This window comes from Puma concolor, chromosome B2 (genome assembly GCF_028749965.1).
Source record: "Puma concolor isolate L17-30 chromosome B2, mPumCon1.1.hap2, whole genome shotgun sequence".
In the NCBI taxonomy this organism is placed as follows: Eukaryota; Metazoa; Chordata; class Mammalia; order Carnivora; family Felidae; genus Puma; species Puma concolor.
In genome coordinates, this window is record NC_141671.1 from 45195490 (window position 1) to 45217379 (window position 21890).

Below are 21890 nucleotides of genomic sequence, written 5' to 3' on the forward strand. Positions count from 1 at the left end.
AGTTCAGACCCTGCTACCAATCATAGTTGTGCTGTGGTATGTAAGACAGATGTGACACTACATCATTTTCTGAAGAGGCTTTTGGCACACGAAGTGAAAGGAGACAACCTTATCTTTGGACTTAATTGTTTTTAGAGTTAGCAATTACGTGAGGAGAACAAAAAGACACTGGAAGGTGTTGGAATGCTTACTCTTGTGCTTCTGAATTATTTAGGATAGATATAATGATCAGTTTATTTTACCACTGACTGAGTGCCCACGGCATGCAAGCCTTTGTGACATTGTGAGGAGTGGAGGTCCGGGGGGTGGGGGGGGGTGTCACAGCATGAATGCACAGAGGCAGTCTTCACCCTCAGGGCACTTGGCGTCTGGAGGAGGTGTAAGTAAACAAGTGAGCTTAAAGTCTACTGGACTCTAACTTCTCTACAGACAAGGACTACGTTCTATTGGCTTTCATACTCCAGTGGCTAGCACAAGCCTAGTGCATAGAAGGCATGAATGAGTGAATGAATGAATGAATGAATGAATGAATATATGAATGAATGAGATGTGAAGATTAGCCTGTGTATGTGCCATAAATACAGGTTCAAAAAACGAGTGGCTCTGTTGAGGGCTCAGGGCTTGAGGAAATCTGGAAAAGATGGAACTTGAAGGAAGACTAGAATTTCAAGAAGCAGAAATAGGAGAATGTCCACCTATAATTTTATACAGTTTGCAATGTGCTCTAAATTAGTTCTCATTAGTAAAACAGCTCTTATCCTGATTATTATTATGGGAAGCATTTCTAGGACATTCTATATCTACAAATTGTATGCAACTGTTTCTTCTTTGTTATTTATTATAAGGACCTTTGATTTAATTATAAACAACTTAGTGGTTCATTATTTATCAGAATAGGAAGCTGATCAAATAATATCTGGCTTCTAGCAGCTATGTCTCAATGATTACTATTGGTCTCCTGGGGTTCATTAATAAGTAGCCATAAAAAAAAGTCCATTTGCAATTAGGAAAAGGAATGTGCACATTTGGCAACATATACAGTGACGTGATTGACAGCAGATAAGACTGACAGAAGCCCTACAACATGAGAAGAATAACCTCATAATGGTATTAATATATTAAAAATAAACCACCAACAACACTAGGATAAGAAAAGAGGCATATCAATGGCTGCAATGATTAGGATATAGAAAAGGCTGCATGCAAATATCTCAAGAGTGGGAACCCAAAAACAAAAAGTGACATAATTTTGGAAAAGCACTAAAAGGCCTGGCCTAATTAAAAACAAACAAACAAACAAATAAATAAATAAAACGGAATCAAAAACATCTGGCAGAGAAAACTACTGTCTCAGACAGGATCTCTCACCAAACTAGATGATGACCCATTACTAGGAGATGTTCTTAAATCTAGATGATTTCAAATGACTACCAGGTTCCTTTTTTTTTTAATATTAAAAAAATTATCTTTTAGCCAAGTGTTTATATTCTACCACTGGAACATCACTTCTTTTTTTCATAGGAAGGAGCTTATCTCTATATTTACTTATTTGTTTATCCATTCTTTTGCAAGGAAGAAATATTATTTTAGCTTTTCAAAGCCCGAGGATCCCTGAGATGAGGGTTTCTGAGAAGAAGAATGAGCGTGACAGATTCTAAAGGGAAATTTTCTGAACAAAGTCAGAGGGAGTCTGTCATGTTCCAGCAGCACCCTTCTAGAAACGGAATAACTCAAAAGAGAGCTCATGGTTGATGGGAGGTGGGGCAGGAAGGGTGCTGTTGGGATCCCTTAGAGTTATGCACCGCTTTGGGCTCCCAGATACACTGGAAACAGCCCCCAACACCAGTTGGTGAAGGTCTTTAATCTTTATTATTTTTTGCATGTTCTTCCCTAAAGGATAATGCCCTTGAAATGTATACTGTCATGAAAATACCTAGGATTGGTTTTCACGAATATCCATTAAAGTACTTCTAATTTTGTTCAGATAAAATAACGTCCTCACAGTATCACACCTTGGCTTGAGTTGTAAGACAATAGCCACGTATGGTTGTGAGAACATGATGACACCAGGGGAAAGAGGTTAAATTAAAGGTGCAAAGAAACACCGAAAGCGGGGTACAGGATTGGGCCTTCTCTCCCAAGACAAGAGCCTTTGCAATAAGTATAGTCATACTTAAATGTAAGATTTTAAAAAGCAATTTTAAAGAATAAAACTAGAACCTCATGAGGAGCCATGCTACATTTGGAGATTTCCACATTTGGAGACCCTGAAGGCCATTTCATGAGTAATACAGTGTCACCCCTACAGCACCTGCCCTTGTGGCCTCCCGGGAGCTGGTTAGGTTAATAACAGGAAGCATGAAAGAGCCGAGCACCACAGAGGCAAAAACCATGCATCTGGGTTTTCCCACAGGACCACTGTGGACTGTCCCATGTCTCACTGTAAGCTATTAATAATTTCACTAATACGCGATTGCGCCTATCTAGAGCCATTCTAAATTTCTCAATGTCTTCAGTTTCTGGTTTCATGGTCTGAACAGTTTTCACAGAGCCTGAGGAAGGAGCTACAGGTTTGAATCAGAGTAACATCCTCGGGGAGCCGAGGCGAGCTGTCCAGGTTCACCATTTATTTCACGTCTTCCTGGAGGCAACTTTTCCAAATGGGTTTGCACACATGTGGGGGCCATGAAAACCTCCCTGGCCCACCAGAGCCACACTGGCTCTCCCAGGGTAGTTGTAGACCAGAATGCGGAATCCCCTCTCCCCACCCATGATATCCCAGGGTGCCAAGAATCCCCGTGGGGCTCCATGAGCTGTGACACTTAGACACAAGGTCAGAAGGTAGGCCTTGAAAATCTGACCGAGCAAATACTTCAATTCAGAGCCTCACCTAAATGTCACCTTGTCAATTTTTGAAGTTTAATGCTAAACAACAGCTGTGTATAGACAGAAATCACCAAGAGACAGAAAAATGAGAAAATAAAGGATACCAAATAAACATATTTATAATATAGCAGTTGCTGAAGATATCGTCCCTGACCAAAATTTAGCCTTTTTATAAACAGTTGTTCATACATCATAAAAGATCAAATGAATATCATTAATGCAACACAGCAGGAAAAAATTAACATATTCATGAATTAATACTTTGCTTTCACTTGTCTTGTCAAGTGAGACTTTGCTCTTGAGCATATAAATTTTTGCTTGAACTACCATTAATTTATCTGAATTTACCATCTTCTATTTCAAAATTCATACGATACCTGTAATCAAATAAATAATTTCTTTCTGGACAAATTATTAAACCTTGAAAGGAAGTATAAATTGGACTTTGATTTTTCTAGTGAGGCCCCATTACTAGATCTTTATCTTTAATAGCTGCAGAAGTCAAATCAAAAAAATAAATTATATTGGGGCACCTGGGTGGCTCAGTTGATTAAGCGGTTAAGCATCTGACTTTTGGCTCAGGTCACAATGTCACAGCTCGTGGGTTCCAGCCCCTCTTCAGGCTCAGCTGACAGCTGGGAGCCTGGAGCCTGCTTCAGATTCTGTGTCTCCCTCTCTCTCTGCTCCTCCCCCACTTGCACGCATGCTCTCTCTCTCTCTCTCTCTCTCTCTCTCAAAAATAAATAAACATTAAAAATTTTTTAAATAAATCATTAATTTAGCCTGTCTTTCAGAAAATGTCATGGGGGAAAATGATTCAAATTGGCTGTTTACCTCAATATCTCAATAACTGGTCAATATAATCAAGACAGTTGATGGTGGCCTAATAGTGAATGCAAAGCCTTTTTTTGAAAGACTAATCTGAATAATCATGAAATGGAAATTCTAGAATAATAACCAGTTAAGTGATTTTTAGGAAGATTCTAATTGAAAATCCTAGTTGTTTATACAAAAGAAGGTGAAAAGACATACCTGTCAGAAGCCCGCCCAAAGGCCCTGCCAAAGTGGAAGGGGAACCAGTCAAAACCAACTAAAGCAAATACACATGCAAATTTACTGTGCATATTTTTCAGGATTTAAAGGCAAACTGAACCAGTTCTCACTTAAATAGAAGTTGCCTATTCCACTTAGTTTAAGTCAGCTTCAGTGGCTCAACAGGCTACAATGACAGCTGTCAGTGTTCTGGCCCCACATGGCCCATGGCATCGAATGCCAAGCCCCTGATAATGGAACCACCAGGAGAAAAGTGAATCCACTATAGCCAGCTCTCCTCTACACACTTATGCACGTAAAATCTACCAGATCCCCACCCACACATTCTCAATTCCCATATGCGCGCGTGCGTGCACACACACACACACACACACACACACACACACACACAATCCCAACCTCCTTGAAGCGCTGTTAAGCAAGTGCATTTCCAGAGTAAGAGTTATCTCAGGAAAGCACTAATACCAATCACCCCTACTTCCACCGGAAAGGTGCTTACAAGCAGGACAGAAGTGAGACCTATATTCTAATGCATTGCTTGTGGGAATGTTAAATTACTGCAACCTCCCGGAAAAATAATGAAACACGATGTCAAAACACAGAGAAAGCCTTCAGGAGGTCCATCTATTTGAGCCAGTAATTCTACTTCTAACAATCTGTCCTAGAAAATGACCCAAAAAGTAGAAAAAATATGACCAAAGATGTTCGTCAAACTTTATTCATGACCCTTGGTTAACTGAGGATCAGCTAAATGTCCAACAGTAGGGGAGAAGGTAAATGAATTTGGTAAAATCATATATGGGAATGCTCTGCAGATACTGAAAACAATGTTCACAAAGTCTGTTGACTTTGCATAAACAGTTATCTAAAATGTTTGGTGAAATGCACAGAATGCAAAATTCTGTACATAGTATGATTCCCAATTCTACACAAGATAGGCATATCAAAAGCCTGAAAGGAAATAACAACAAAATGTTAATAGTAATTATCACTTGTTCATGAGAATACATGTGATTTTAATTGTCTCTTTTTTATACTATTCTGTTTTAAATTTTTTTAAGTTTTATAAAAAGCACCTATGTCCAAGAAAAAGAAACCATTAAAAAATCAGCTGGGGCGCCTGGGTGGCTCAGTTGGTTAGGCGGCCGACTTCAGCTCAGGTCATGATCTTGTAGTTTGTGGGTTCGAGCCCCACATCAGGCTCTGTGCTGGCAGCTCAGAGCCTGGAGCCTTATTTGGATTCTGTGTCTCCCTCTCTCTCTGCCCTTCCCCCACTCCTGCTCTGTCTCTCCCTCAAAAGTAAATAAACGTTTAAAAAAATTAAAAAAAAAAAAAGAAAAGAAAAAATCAGGCCAGACGGTGCCTAGTTTTCCTGGTAAGTAGACAGACAACAGACACTGGAGGGGGGGTATTTGTGGCCTTCTTGAGCAGATTCCATGTCCTACCAGTCGTTCATGCTTAAACCCTGGTGACGATTTCTTGTACTCTACATCATGCCTATGCCTGTCTCGACCTTGGCTTTGACTTTCAGCCTTCTCTGTTTGTACTAAAACACTCCTCTGGCAGTTACCTCTTGTCTGTAAATCAGGTTCTCCACCCATCCCCCTTCACCAGCAGGACCCACGTCTATGGCCTCCTCAGCCTCCTCCTGGCCCAGGCTGGTCAAGTCTTGGTATTGACAACAAGTAAGTTACCCTTAAAAAAAAACAGCCACCATAAACAAACCACCAATAAACAAGACAAGGAAAGACAGTTTTTTAATACATTCTATAAAAGCATTTTATACACCAAACAGACCTGGGGCTATACCGAGCCCAACTATAACTGATCTCCTGAGAGGCCCCCACTGTGTCAGTCATCCTTAACATCTGTACAGGGTATCGCATTTTTCAGTGCACAGTCACAGACTCATAGCATTTCACCTTCAGGACTCGAAGGTGGGCAGATCAAGTGTTCTTTTCCTAATTGGACAGATAAGAAAATAGCAATTCAGAGAATGGATACTGAGTGGCTCGCTCCCCCTGCTCCTCAGGGTGTGCTCATCTGTAAATAGTGATGATAATACCCCCATGGTGGAGTTGTTGTAAGGATTAAATGAGATAACGTATGCAGGGTGCTGAGCGCAGTGTCTGGAACAAGGGCAGCATTCAACAAATGCCAGCTCCTATGACGGCTAGGTCAATGGGAAGCTCAAGGTTACATAGCTGGGAAGTGACAACGCCAGGATGAGGATCCAGGCCTTTTCATGCCAAGTCCAGGCTTTTTATGCTTTATCCCCAACACCGCAAAGGGGTATTAGGACATGGCCCATGCCCTCAAAGAACCTAGAATATTTTGTAGCAGGCATCTCTTAAGTACATGAAACAACAAAGCAATTATTCCCACAAAGAACTAAGGCAGAAGTGACAAAAACTAGGATGCAACGCTCAAAGTACACAATTCTTTTGTCCAACAGTAACTGTTACCCTTTAAAATGTCTTCTTATGCACACTTTCCAAAGCTTAGGAAACCCATGTTTCATCCCTGTTTCAAAGTGAGTTGTGCGTGGGGAGATCAGATATGAAAGTAAGACCCTTTCCATATTAATTACAGAAAATGTTTTCTGTGGGCATTCTGAACTTCAGGAAGTTTGAGCTATTTTTGGAAACTTTTCTTTAACTTCTAGAAAGTACCATTCATGATCATACACTTTTTAAGGGACTTAAAAACAGCTTCAGTTGAGTTTAAGGCTGCTTCTCAAAAAAAAAAATCTTCAACTTGATTAATTAATTTAAACTACAACATATGACACCTGGTGGTTGATAACATAAGAGAAAAGACACGAGGTCAGTGAATATTTTAAAGGCGTTGGTAGCAGGCACACAAGCACATACAGAGTAGGAAGTCATTCTGTCGCCCATATATTTGATGCCACAATAATAATCCCATAATAATTTCTTTACAGTAATCCTGGCCTATTTATGAGGTAACAAAAGAAGAGGCTAAAACTTTGCAGAATGTTGAAACTTCTTTATATGTTAGAGGGTTATTTACTAATGGACACTTTGAGATTCACATCTTGAAAAGTTTTTGATGTGCTATGTGTTTTTATATTCTTAATATAGAGTTCTTTCTTTCCCTTTCTTTCTTTCTTTCTTTCTTTCCTAGTTTTATTGGGACGAGAGAGAGAGAGAATCCCAAGCAGGCTCCACACTCAGCTTGGAGACCAACACAGGGCTTTATCCCACAACCGCGGGATCATGACCTTAGCTGAAATCAAGAGCTCAACCGACTGAGCCACCCAGGTGCCCCTATACTACTTTCGAAGATAGAGAAGTGATGCTCATGAAGAGGTGGCCCTTACCAAAACTATGAGGTAGGAGCTTTTCCTAAGAAACACTCTATATAATCCCTTTACTGCATGTCTGTTCCCGGGGTGGAGGAGGGGAGTGTGAGGGGTGAGGACCCCCATTTACCGAGCCCCTTCAGTGAGGGAGTCTGGTATACAGTGCCTGCTTTATGTGATCTGTTTCACCTCCTACAACAGTCTTGTAACACGTATATTAATCACCCCAATTATTCAGAGATGAGCAAGCTAAGTCTCAGAATTTAAGGAACATGTCTAAAATAAAGAAATTGATCAGTGACTACGGAGATTCCTCTGCTTCAGTGCTCATTCAGGTTACCCCTCACTGAACTGGGCTGTCCCTCACATCAGACACCCTTGTCAGCGCCTCCACTATAGACTAGTTCACATCAAATCATTTGAGTTAGGCCTTTTAGAAGTACTCCTATTCTATTCTAGACAACACAGATAACCGACAGACACATGAAAATATGCTCAACATCATTCATCATTAGGGAAATGCAAATCAAAACCACAGTGAGATATCACCTGACATCTGTCAGAATAGCTGAAACAAAAAAACACAAGAGGGGCACCTGGGTGGCTCAGTCGGTTAAGCGTCTGACTTTGGCTCAGGTCATGATCTCATGGTTTGTGAGTTCGAGCCCCATGTCGGGCTCTGTGCTGACAGCTCAGAGCCTGGAGCCTGTTTCGGATTCTGTGTCTCCTTCTCTCTCTGCCCCTCCCCCACTCACACTCTGTCTCTCTCTCTCTCAAAACTAAATAAACATTAAAAATAAATTTAAAAAAAAACACAAGAAAGAACAAGAGTTGGCTAGGATGTGGAGAAAAAGGAACCCTTGTGTACTGTTGGTGGGGATGCATTTGGTGCAACCACGGTGGAAAAACAGTATGGAGGTTCCCCAAAACATTAAAAATAGAAATACCATATGAATCAGTAATCCCATTACTGGGTATTTACCCAAAGAAAATAAAAACACCCTAATTCAAAAAGATATATGCACCCCTATATTTATTGCATCATTATTTACAATAGCCAAGATACGGAAGCAACCCAGGTGTCCATCCATAGACGAAGTGATGAAGAAGAATGGGGTGTACATACAATGGAATATTCCCCAGCCATAAAAGAAGAATGAGACCTTGCCATCTGCAACAACATGGATGATCTAGAGGGTATTATGCTAACTGAAATAAGTCAAAGACCAATACCGTATGATTTCACTCACACGCGGAAGCTGAGAAACAAAGCAAATGAACAAACGAAAGACAAAAATCAGACTCTTAAATATAGAGAACAAACTTGGTTGCCGGAGGGGAGGTAGGTGGGGGATGGGTGAAAGAGGCCAAGGGGATTAGGAACACACTTTTCCATGAGCACTGAGTAATGTACAGAACTGCTGAATCACTATACAGTTAAGGAGGAGGAGGAGAAGGAGGAAAAGTAGTAGGAGCAGGGGCGCCTGGGTGGCTCAGTCGGTTAAGCGTCCGACCTGGGCTCAGGTCATGATCTCACAGTTTGTAAGTTTGAGCCCCGCGACGGACTCTGCTGACAGCTCGGAGCCTGGAGCCTTGGATTCTGTGTGTCCTCCTCTCTCTGCCCCTCGTCGACTCACGCTCTGTCTCTCTCTCAAAAATAAATAAACATTAAGAAAAGAAAAAGTCGTAGCAGTAGTCCTATTCTAAAAGTGACCAGGCAGGCATCATTTTAACCCAAATCAGTGACTCTAGTAGTAAAATCTAGTGGTAAAATCTGAGACAGGGTGGCAGGACTTCCAAGTGTCAAGAATCTAGAGATCATCTGGTCAACCTCTTCTCCCATTAATATACAGATTTAAAATAGCTAAAGCCTAAGTGGGGCTGAGACTTTGCAGAGGTCACACCACAAATCAGGTGTAGAGCCCAGATGAGAGCCAGAATTCCTGACTGAGCCCTGTTCTCTTCTATGGCATCAGCCACAAATATTCAGACATAGGGTAAAAAACACACTACAGACTAATAGGACTTATTCCAACGTTATTAATTCACATGGTGATTCTGAGTGCCGGCAAGGCCTGTGTGTACCTCTTATTAATTGTGTGGCCTAGACAAGGTACCCTCCCTTTGCCTTGGGTTTCTTATCAATTATATGAGAGTAACAATGGTCTCTGCTTCATGTGGGGCAAATATGATAATTCATATAGAGCTCTAACTCCCTGTGCTCAGGATAAACTCTCAATAAATGGTATATTATTATCATTAAAATTATTTTTACTGTTATTACCACCACTCTTTCAGATAATTGACAGTTCATACTTTCACTTTTGGGGAAGTAGGTAGAAAGAACTTCCTGTAGTCAAATTCATCTCCCTCAGGGCACCTGGGTGGCTTAGTTAGTTGAGCATTGGACTTCAGCTCAGGTCATGATCTCATGGTTCATGAGTTCGAGCCCTACATACAGCCCTGCACCGAGCCAGCATCAAGACCTGCATCAGTCTCCTCGCTCACAGTGCGGAACCTGCTGGGGATTCTCTCTCTCCCTCCCTCTCTCTCTGCCCCTGCCCCATTTGTGCGCGCGCACGCTCTTTCTCTCTCAAATAAATAAACTTTAAAGCAATTTAATTGAAAAAAATTCATCTACCTCTTCTCTAAAGTTAGCCCTAGACAGTCTCAGGAATGAAGGCAAAATGAGTAGAAGGTTGGCACCAAGAATAAAGAAATTACCTTTGAAAATACAAGTGCCTGCTGAGCATTTTCATTTGATCTTTAAAGTCAGGGGCGCCTGGGTGGTTCGGTCGGTTAAGCGTCCGACTTCGGCTCAGGTCATGATCTCACGGTCCGTGAGTTCGAGCCCCGCGTCGGGCTCTGGGCTGATGGCTCAGAGCCTGGAGCCTGTTTCAGATTCTGTGTCTCCCTCTCTCTCTGCCCCTCCCCTGTTCACGCTCTGTCTCTCTCTGTCTCAAAAATAAATAAACGTTAAAAAAAAAAATAAAGTCAAACTTCCCCATCTTTCTCAAACCCACTCTTTCCCATTTACTACCCTTTTGCCTCAGTTTTACAGAGATACAATTGGTATATAATACAGGTATTATATTTATTTTAGGTGTACATCCTAATGATTTGGTATTTGTATATATGGCAGAGTGATTGCCACAATAAGTTTAGTTAACTTCCATCACCTCCCATAGTTAGTTACACCTATTTTTTCTTATGATGACAACTTTGAAGATCTACTCTCTAGGCAACTTTCAAATATACGGTACAGGATTATTAACTATAATCGCCACACTATACATTACATACCCAGGGCTTATTTATCTTATAACTGGAAGTTTGTACCTGTTGACCCCCTTCACCCATTTTGCCCACCTCCCATCGCCCACTCTCTGGCGACCACAAACCTGTTTCCTAGATCTATGAGCTTGGTTTGTTTTAAATTCCACATAGAAGTCAGATCACGCGATACTTATCTTTCTCTGACTTATTTAATTAGCATGATACCCTCAAGGTCCATCCATGTTGTTACAAATGACAGGGTTTTCTTCCTTCTATGGCTAAATAATATTCTATTTTATATATAAAATACATACATTTTGTTATATATATATAAAATACATATATTTTCTTATATATATATAAAATATATATTTTTTCTTTCTTTTATCCATTCATTCATCAGCAGACGCTTGGGTTATTTCTCTCTCTTGGCTATTGTAAATAATGCTGTAATGAACATGGTGGTACAGATATTTTCTCAAGATAGTGAATTTGTTTCCTATATTTATTTCCTAATAAATTTCCAGATGTAGGATTGTTGGATCATATAATAGATCTACTTTTAATTTTTTGAGGAACTTCCATACTGTTTCCATAGTGGCCACACCAATTTATATTCCCATCAATTATATTCCCAACAACAGTGCACAGAGATTACCTTTTTTCCCACATCCTTGCCAATACTTATCTCTTGGTTTTTTTGTTCTGTTTTGTTTTGATAATAGCCATTCTAAATAGGTATAAGGTAATAGCTCATTGTGGTTTTGATTTTCACTTCTCTGATAATTAGTGAGGTTGTGCACTTTTCCATGTACTTAATGGTCAGCTGTATGTCTTCTTTGGAAAAAAGGTGTATATTCAGATCCTTTGTCCATTTTTTAATTGGATTGTTTGTGGGGTTTGTTTTTTTTTTTGTTTTGTTTTGTTTTCTTGTTATTGAGTTGTATGTGTTCTTTATATGCTTTGGATATGAACTCTTATCAGATAAGTGATTTACAAATAGTTTCTCCCACTCCATGGGTTGCCTTTTCATTTTGTTGATGGTTTCCTTTCTTATTAAGAAGGTTTTGGGGCGCCTGGGTGGCGCAGTCGGTTAAGCGTCCGACTTCAGCCAGGTCACGATCTCGCGGTCCGTGAGTTCGAGCCCCGCGTCGGGCTCTGGGCTGATGGCTCAGAGCCTGGAGCCTGCTTCCGATTCTGTGTCTCCCTCTCTCTCTCTGCCCCTCCCCCGTTCATGCTCTGTCTCTCTCTGTCCCAAAAATAAATAAACGTCAAAAAAAAATTTATAAAAAAGAAGGTTTTTAGTTTGATATAGTCCCATTTGTTTATTTTTGCTTTTGTTGACAAATCCAAGAAATCATTGCCAAGACCAGTGTCAAGGAAATTACCTCCTATATTTTCTTACAGAAATTCCATGACTTCAAATCTTACATTCGAGCCTTTTATCCACTTTGACTTAATTTTTGTGTATGGTGTAATACAGTGGTCCAATTTTCCCAACACCATTATTGCAGAGACTATCCTTTCTTCATTGTATATTTTTGGTTCCTTTGTCATAAAATAATTGAACGCATACAGGTGAGTTTATTTTTGAGATCTTTATTCTGTTCCACCGATTTATGTGTTTGTTTTTATGCCATGCTGCTTTGGTTACCATAATTCTATAACATAGTTTAAAATCAGAAAGTGTGATGCCTCCTGCTTTGTTCTTCTTTCTTGAGATTGCATTGGCTATTTGGAGTTTTTGTAGTTCCATACAAATTTTAGGACTGTTTGTTCTATTTCTGTGAAAAATGCCATTGGTATTTTGATAGGGATTGCATGGAATCTGTAGATTGCTTTGGGTAGTATGGACATTTTCACAATTTTAATTCTTGCAATCCATGAGCATGGACTATCTCTCTATTTATGTGTCTTCTTCAATTCCTTTCATCAATGTTTTCAGTGTACACATCTTTCACCTCCTTGGTTAAATTTATTCCTAGGTATTTTATTCTTTTTGATAGAATTATAAATGGGATTGTTTCTTTAATTTCTCTGATACTTCGTTTTTAGCATATGGAAATGCAACTTATTTTGCTTATTGATTTCGTATTTGCAACTTTACTGAATTTGTTTATTACTGCTGACAGTTTTTTAGTGGAGTCTCTAGAGCTTTCTATGTACGTGTCACCTGCAAATAGAGACAGTTTTACTTCTTCCTTTCTTATTTGATGCCTTTCATTTATTTTTCATGCCTAATTACTCTGGCTGCCAGCACTATGTGGCAAATGAGCATCCTTGTTTTCTTCCTGATCTCAGAGTAAAAGATTTCAGTTGAAATTCCTCATCCTTCTCAAATCTAATCCTTCTCGCCTAATTCCTAACTTAGTTAAAAACCTGACCATCCATCTAGACATCAACTCCTTCCACACCACCACCCACTTGGTGACCTACTACTACTAATTCTCCCTCTGAAATGGCTCTCTAAGGATCTCTCTTCTCTTTCTCTATCTTACCTGGCTCAAGCACAATTAATTTTTCTTCTTCTTCTTCTTCTTCTTCTTCTTCTTCTTCTTCTTCTTCTTCTTCTTGCATCACTCCAGTGGTCTAAATTCCAAGCTCATTCCCCTTTGCGATACCACCTATTTAGGACCTCCAAAGTCACTTTTGCAAAATTCAAATTAGATCAAATCTTTTCTCCTCAAAAAGGCTACATAGTTTCTCCTCCTCAGTAGAGTGTATTCACATCTCAGGCTCACTGAAACACCCCCCCCAAACTCTCCTGCCACCCCCTCATTTCAGAGGACCTAAATGTTCTTTGAGCACAAACTTGCCTTTGATGTGGAACACCTACCTGGCCCCTTCTCTAGAAAAAAAAGCTGCTGCTGCCTACTGGAATGCAGTCCAAGTGCACTGCTTTTCTGGAATCTCTTCCAGATTCCCTCCACCCTTCCTTCTTTGGGCTTCCAATGAACTTGTTCCTATCTCCACTAGCCATTCACCATGTGGATCACTATCACTTATTTTCTTATCCTTCTTTTCTGCTAGATTGATTTCTGAAATGCCTGGGCTTCATTCTTTTATCCCCTGGCACAGGGCCTACAGGGCCCACAGTAGATGCTTAACAAATAACTGCTAAATAACCTGAGTGGATGGGGGCGCCTCAGTGGCTCAGCCGGCTAAGCATCCGACTTCAGTCAGGTCATCATCTCGCGGTTCCTGAGTTCTAGCCTCACTTCGGGCTCTGTGCTGACAGCTTGGAGCCTGGAGCCTGCTTCAGATTCTGCGTCTCCCTCTCTCTCTGCCTCTGCCCTGCTCATTCTCATTCCCTCCCCCCCCCTTCTCCCCCAAATAAATACTTAAAAAAATTAAACTGAGTGCATGGTACCCAAAGAAATAAAATTACCCAAAGAAATAAAATTAAACCTCAGTTACTATCAAAACCTATCTCAATAAAGCTACTTTCCGTAATATATATAAACTAACTGCAAACAATTACGTAAGTAGCTTTCAAAAGAGTGTAATGGGAACCTGCAAATGGCAAAGTTCTCGAGTTCCCACTTACGCTTGTTAAATGTTCATCCATGGAGAGGGAGAGCCACATCCTCCTAGATTTAGTTGGCTTCTGCAGGACCTGCACACACAAGGCATTCTGAAAGCTCCCGGGATCCTGTAGCTTTATTTGAGGACACTTTTCCCTCACAAAATTCTGTGGACTGGACTTGAGTAGTAGGTGCTCAATAAATGCTGATTTGATTTGCAGGGGATTTGAAAGCAAAGTGCAACTCACATTTTAGACTAATTCAATGCAATGACTGATTGTACTTAAGATAATAGCTCCAAGGCTAAAGAAAATCAATGGGCAGCCTGAAAAGCAGCCAAATGCTCGCTCCCCTGCCTCGTTCTACAGTCAATGCTGACCTGCTTCTTGATCCTTTCCAGCTTCTCAGCTTTTCCGACTTCACTGCTTCCCCAGAATGGAGAGGGCCAGTTAGCAAGTGTTGTCCTGTGCCTGTGATATATTTGTCCTGTGTTTTGATGTTGATGTAATATGTGAGAAAGTTGAGTGGCATTTTTTTTTAAATGTCCTACTTTTCCTAAAGCCTACCCTCTGTGTGACAGGTTAAATGTGATTCTAGCTGAAGGAAGGAAAAAGTGTGGACTGGAAGGCCGTAGCCTTCGTTCACCTTCAGTTGTGGGACTGTGTGTTAAAAGGAGCCCAGAAACTGTTGTTTTTACTAAAATCATACCAAAAATAAAAAAATAAAAAAAAAATAGCTCTGGTAACGAACTCATTAGATGTCCACTGAACACCTCTATCCCAATGATGCAGAAAATAGGAAAGATTCAAAGCATGCACCCTGCTATAACTCATTCTGGGATAAGAAAAAGACAGCAGTGCCTTGGAGAATAAATCATTAACTAAAAGTCAAACCGAGACACCCTGGAAACCAGTGAGACCAGGCGGCTGGGATTTGCCTGTTCCCTCTGGTGACTTCTAGAGCGAAGCATCCCACAGGCAGGCAAACTCAGCACACTGCACTCCCTTCTATTTCACTTTTCAAACTTGAAGTTATTTTTAGATGACCCATGCCCACTAATCCCAGGCAGGACAATTCCCAGCCCGCTGCGCCTCCAAGTACCTTCCTCCTCTCCAGCACTTTTTAGGAGCACTGATAAGGAGTTTCTAGTTCTCTCCCCTCTTTTTCCTCCCCTCAGAGTGCAGTCCACCTGCCCTCACCCCCTCTCCAAACCTCAGTCCACAGGGGGGCCACAGGCGTCATCTTCGCTGTTCTACTTGTGCACCTGCTGCTGCTACTAGGAAGGCGAGCCCTTGGGCCACTAGGAATGGGGCAGGGGCTCTTAGAGACCCGCGCCCTCTACAGGGGGGTCAAGGGAGACCTCCGTCCCCTCGGCCGCCGCGGGGACTGAGAGCCAGAGCAGACCCCCCCTCCGTCCGCGGCTGCCGCCCCCCTGTCCAGCCCCCGAACCCCACCGCGCTCGCCCGCCCCTCGCCGCGCCCTCAGCCACGGCCGGGGCGCCGCGCGCAGTCCCCGCTGGACCGGGCGCAGGGGCTAGCGGGCCGGCGCGGTTACATAACCGACCTGCTGGGCGTCCACGAAGCGCCGGCAGGGGCTGAGGCGGCGGCTCCGGCGTCCGCGGGGCCGGTGACTGCGGGCGCGGCGCTGCCTGCTCACCTGCCCGCCGGTGCGAGCGCGTGGGGGCGGGCGCGGTGCCCGCGGGCCTGGGCGTGGGGCCGTGCGCGGCGCGCCCCGCCTCCGGTCTCGCGGTCCGTGTGTCCCCGGCTCCGTGCCTCCCGCCCGCTCCTCCCCGCAACCTCGGCCGCCGTCAGCCGGGACAAAGCGGCTCCGGGGAGGGGCCGAGCCGCCGGCTCTCGCAGGAGCCAGCGGAGATGGGCGCGCCCCCAGCTCCGACTCATCGGGCCAACCTCCAATCAGACCCCAGGAAACCGAAAGCCCCTGTGTGGCCTCCTCTCCTCTCCTCCCCCCTGACCCGGCGCCCTTCCCGGGCCCGCACCCGCTCGGCTCCCCGGGCTCCCACCCTGCCCCCGGCTCCCCACACCCCGCTTCCCGTTAAGGGTGCCCGGGAAGCGAAGAAGACCCTCTGGACACCTAGCGCGCGGGCCGGTCCGCGGGAGTCCGGCCCCTGCGGGGAGGGGTCCTCGGGGTCACCGCCGGGTAGGGGCCTCCTGGGGGTGTGAGTGGGCCGGGGGGCTGATTGTGAAGCTAAGGGTGACTGGGCAGCGACAGCCCAGAAGAAACTGGCGGAGAGGCAAACTGGGTGGGGAGTACTGGAAAAGAGACTTTTCTTACAGGCAGGCTGAGCCCCCGACTCCGGGAAAGGAAAGGTCGGGAAGCCCCCTGGGGCGGGGCGTGGGGGGGGTGGGTTCTTCGGGGCGTCTGCTCCGGGTGGGTGCCGCGCCCTCTGGCTGGAGACCTGCGCCCGCCCCGCCCACGCGCTGAAGGTGCCCTGCGCGGGCTCCTGGGCTTTGCCAGGATTCGCAGCCACCAGACCTGGGGACAGAGGGCTTCAAGGACTCCCATTGTGCGAGAGCCGGTGAGCAGCGGGAGGCTGGTGTCCTACGGTAAACGGTCGAATGTGAATCAGAGTCTAGGCGAGATCTGTTGCTCGACAAAGTTAAGATAGACGTCTCTGCTTTACAAAATAAAGCAATTCAGAGCCGGAGGAAGCCTGTGGCTTGCGGGTGGCAACGCGGCGGACGGGGCTGAGCCTGATGGCAGGAGAAAGTCAATAGTGTGAAAAGACCAGAGCACGGAAAGTGGGGAAAATTGAAGGAAGGACGGGGTGGGGGTGAGAACCAACTTGAGTGAATAATATTTAAATCAGCTTGGCATTCTGTCATCTAATTGCTATAAAAATAGCTCTTTTAACTTTTCCTTTTTATGCCTTTCTGTTTCCTGGTACCAATATCAAAATTGCACTGAAGCAGTCTGTACGTTTCACAGTTCCTCGCTTACCCAGACACCACATTGTTTTTTCCCAAGGGTGACACCGAATTCCATCTTAAAAACGATTAAAGAAACACAAGGAAACAACAAAAAGGTAGTAGACCTTAGCTCTTCACTCCGACTAATCTGCATTAATACAAATAAAGGCAGAATTTTGGAGTTGGAAGTGGCCTTTGACTTGTACTCTTCTAAACTTCTTCTGGATGCATAAATTCATAAATACCTGCTGATTTAGATGAATTGTTTTCGGATAGCATTGTGTGAAAAGGCGTTCTTATACTGAGCCCAAACTTGCCTTCCTAGGATTTTCACTCATTGGTTACAGTCCACTTTTGGAAGCCGTGGAGACAAGAGTCCAACTCGTTTTCCAACTGAGTGTGTTTCAAATATGTGGAGATAGTCATCATGTCTCATCCCAAAATCCCCCTTTCCCAGTGAAACATCCTTAATCCTTCGAACAAAATCTCGCTTGTAGTTAGTAGCTCCTAGAATCATCACCAACCTGAAGACTTTCATCTTAATAGAATCTATTTTGTCAATACATATTTACAAATGAAATTCTCTGGTGACAGAAGTAATACATTTATTGCAGAAATTTTGAGAAACAGAAGATTCAATGGGAACGTTAATTAGTACATGTAACATTCAATATACCTTAGCTGTTATAAAAAAAATGAACATGGTCATTTTCCTAACACTCAGATACAGCTATTCTTATTTTTTAAAAGACTTTATTTTTTAAAGTTTAAGGTTCACCACAGAATTGAGCAGAAAGTGTAGATATTTCCCATATACCCCCTGCACCCACAAAGACAGCCTCCCTCATTATCAATGTCCCCCACCAGATTGGTGCATTTTTTTTTTTCTTATAATTGGTGAACTTACATTGACGCATCAGTATCAGCCATGTAGTTGATACTATAGTTTACATTAGGGTTCGGTTTTGGTGCTGGACATTATTTGAACTTTGACAAGTCTATGACATACCCACGACGACAGTCCTCTACAGGCTAGTTTCACTGCTCGAAAAATCCTCTGTGCTCCTCCTTGCCTACCCACTCACCTCTGGGAACCACTGATATTTTGGCTGTCTCCATAGTTTTGCCTTTTCCAGAATGTCATAGAGTAGAACCTAATACCATGAATAGTCTCTTCCGATTGGTTTCTTTCTTCTTTTCTTTCAGCAATATGCATTTATGGTTTCGTCATGTGTTTTCATGATTTGACAGCTCATTTCTTTTTTAGCACTGAATAACATTCTGTATTCTGGATGTACCAGTTTATTTATCCATTCACCTATGGAAGGCATCTTGGTTGTTTCCAACTTTGGGCAATTATGAATAAAAGTGCTGTAAACATCTGCGTGCAAGTTTTTATGCGAACGTAAGTTTTCAACTTATTTGGGTAAATACTAAGGAGTGGGATGGCTGGAGCGTATTGTAAAACTGTGCTTTGTAAGAAAACACCAAACTGTCTTCCAAAGTGGCCGTAACAGTTTGCATCACCATGAGAAATGGGTGAAATATCCTGTTGTTCCACATCCTCACCAGCATTTGTCATAGTCAATGTTTAGGAATTTCACTGTTCTTATAGGTGTGCAGTGACATCTCATTGTTGTTTTAATTTACAGTTCCCTAATGACATATGATGCTGAACATTTTTCACATGCTTATTTGCCATCTATATGTCTTCTTTGGCGAGAGGTCTGTTCAGATTCTTTGCCCATTTCTTAACTGGGTTGTTCACTTTCTTATTCTTATTGTTTCTTGTTATTGTTTTAAAAGTTCTTTTATAGTTTGAATACCAGTTACTTATCAGATATGTATTTTGTAAATCATTTCTCCAACTGTGTGGCTGGTCTTCTCATTCTGTTAACAGTGACTTTTACAGGGGCACCTGGGTGGCTCAGTCGGTTGAGCGTTCGACTTCGGCTCAGGTCATGATCTCACGCCCTGTGAGTTCAAGCCCCACGTTGGGCTCTGTGCTGACAGCTCAGAGCCTGGAGTCTGCTTCTGATTCTGTGTCTACCTCTCTCTCTGCCCCTAACCCACTTGCATTCTGTCTCTGTCTCTCTTAAAAATAAATAAACATTAAAAAAATTTTGAAAAACAGTGTCTTTTACAGAACAGAAGCTTTTAATTTTAATGAATTCCAGCTCGTCGGTGATTTATTTTAAGTAGTGTGCCTTTAGTGTTTTATCTAAAAAGCCATCGTAATACTCAAAGTCATCTGATTTTCTCCCATTTTATCTCCTAGAAGTCTTAAAGGTTTGTAGCATTTTGCATTTAGGTATATAATCAATTTTGAGTTAATTTTTGTGAAGAATGTAAGGTCTCTCTCTCTCCCTCTCTCTCTTTCTCTCTCTTTCTCTCTCTCTCTCTCTCTCTCTCCATATATTGTATGTAGATGTCCAGTTGTTCCAGCACTATTTCTTGAAAAGACTATCTTTTCTCCATTGTATTGCCTTTTCTCCTTTGTCAAAGATCAGTTGACTATATTTATGTAAGTCTATTTAGGGACTCTCTATTCTGTTCCATTGATCTATTAATCTATTCATTCACCAATATCACATTCTCAATTACTGTTGCTTCATGGTAAGTCTTGAAGTCTGGTTGAATCAGTCCTCTGATTTTGTTTTCTTCAATATTGTATTGGCTATTCTGGATCTTTTGCCTCTCCATATAAACCTTAGAATCAGTTTGTCAATATCTACAAAATAATTTGTGAGAATCTTGATTGAGATTGCATTGAATCTGTATGTCAAATTGAGAAGAACTGACATCTTGACCATATTGAATCTTCTTATCCATGAACATGGAATATTTCTTGTCCAGTTTTTCTTCAAGTTCTTTTATCAGGGTTCTGTAGTCTCACTCATATAGATCTTATATATATTCTGTTAAATTTATACCTTAATATTTCATGATGGAAATGGTATTGGGTTTTTAATTTCACATTCCATTCATTCATTGTTAGTCTATAGTCTAGAGACTTTACATGGAAGAAAACAAAAGAATACACACATACCCTGAAAGAAATAAAGTCAAAATGATGGACTATGATTCTACAACCTCAAGGAATCTCTGGTGTCAATATCCTCCCACAAAGGCCACTATAAACACACCTGTAGTTAAACAAGCTGAATTTACGCTCACTACAATGAAGGAGAATATATTCCGTGGAGATAATGTGGCATGGCGTTAAGAGCACATTAGAAGAACTACCATGGGATTTGAACTTGTGTTAAGTGACTTTTGGAGAGGGTTTAAGGAAGCAATGATTTGCTCTAGATTGGATGCTGTTAGAAAGGAGGGTAATAATTTGTTGTCCTATAGCAATAAATTTACAAGGCAGGAGAAATCAAACAGGGCTGTAGCTATAATTATAAAGAAGCAGCAGTCTTTCATATTAGCCAGGATTGTGGAATATCTGATCATTTTTGTAGTTTGGACACGTTCTTGTCTTTGTTTATATATGGTTGCGGAAGCTCTTGCTTTTGTCCTGATTCCTCATGGTCCTAGGATGTTTTGTGAAACTGTTCATATTCAAGAGGAAAACACCAAAGTCAAACTGATCATGCCTGGCCGATCATAGCTGTCTGGGCCACTTGTCTCTTTCTCACTAGTAAGATATTGTCACTGTGACAGGGACACCTTGGCAGTCTCATATAGTTACCAGCCCATCAACAATCCCTAATAATGATCAATAATACCTAGTACCTAATGGCCACCACATTTTCTACAAGTGAAAAAGGAACAAAAGTAATATGCGCACCTTCACAGGGCTTTTGAAAGAAAAATGAATGCGCATAAGGCTCCCAAGATGACTGGAGAAAAACACGAGTCGGCAATGAAAGAAAGGAAAGTTCTGTGAGTATAGGAGCAGTGCAGGAAGATGCTACAGACAGGGCAGGATTGGGGCCAGTCTTCAAAACCGAATTTGGAGAAGAAAATAAGGCAGTTGTCCTTTCGTATGGGGAGAGCCACACTAACCCTGGCGAGGAAGATCTGTGGCCTTGTTAACTACTATAACATGGGGCAGACGGGAGAGGCAGCAGCCAGGACAAGATCCACCTTTAGGGCTGGACAGGCACGGGGATGGAGAATTAGATGGAAGCAGAGGGAGAGGAAATTGGCTACAGAACAAGACAGAGACCCCATTACCTGGATCCTAAGGTGGGGACTGGTTCTTGGAAAGTAAGAGGCTCAGGAGGCTCTAAGGATAGCTTGATTGCATCAGTGCGGCTGGAGCGCCTTACAACTTCCCTCTCACCTACAACTTGGATCAATTCTAGAGCTCTGGACGGAACTGAATTGTAGGCAAAGGTACGAGAAGTGAAGGACTGGAAACACTGGGGCGCAGGGCAGCTCTGAAGTTTTCATGTCAACTCTACTACTTATTAGCTCTAGTTTTCTCATCTGTAGAGTCAGGATCATGGTAACCATCCTATACATTGTTGTAAAAATTAAATACCATGATGTTTATAAAGGATTTGACCCAGTGTCTGGCTTCATGATAACTATCATCATCATCATCATCATCTGTTTCATTATTGGCTGCACCAACATCATCAAAAAGAGAAGACTGCTCTATGGGAAAGGCCTTCAAGTTATGGCCCAAATCTAGTCCCCACATGTTTTTGTCAATGAAATTCTATCAGAATACAGCCACACTCATTCATTTGTGTATTGTCTATGGCTGTTTTTACAACAATGGCAATTGAGTAGTTGCGATAGAGACCTCAAGATCCGAAAGCTGAAAATACTTCCTATGTGATCTTATCCAGAAAAAGTTAGCCGACTTCTACTCTGTGGCAAGAAAAAAATCAAATGACCGTGGATGGCTATGCTGGAAGCTATAAGGACTCCCAAGTGGAC

At 42.3% G+C, this 21890-nt stretch overlaps 1 protein-coding gene and 1 long non-coding RNA gene across 4 annotated transcripts in view; one reads left to right on the top strand and one right to left on the bottom strand.

Annotated features, from left to right (window-relative positions):
- RCAN2 (regulator of calcineurin 2) overlaps nt 1–15900 on the bottom strand; it is a 271728-nt gene extending 255828 nt beyond the window's left edge. Inside the window, exon 1 of one of the 3 annotated variants that reach the window (XM_086706998.1) lies at nt 15721–15900. The gene's annotated coding sequence lies outside the window, so the exon portion shown is untranslated. Of the gene's footprint in view, nt 1–15276; nt 15431–15627 lie in introns of those variants that run through there. The other 2 variants (XM_086706997.1, XM_086707000.1) reach the window with 2 other exon arrangements.
- On the top strand, nt 15869–20089 carry LOC147580971 (uncharacterized). The gene is made up of 2 exons (XR_015251282.1): nt 15869–17487; nt 17722–20089. It is a non-coding gene; the product is annotated as an uncharacterized LOC147580971 (long non-coding RNA).
- Nucleotides 20090–21890: the final 1801 nt, after the last annotated feature.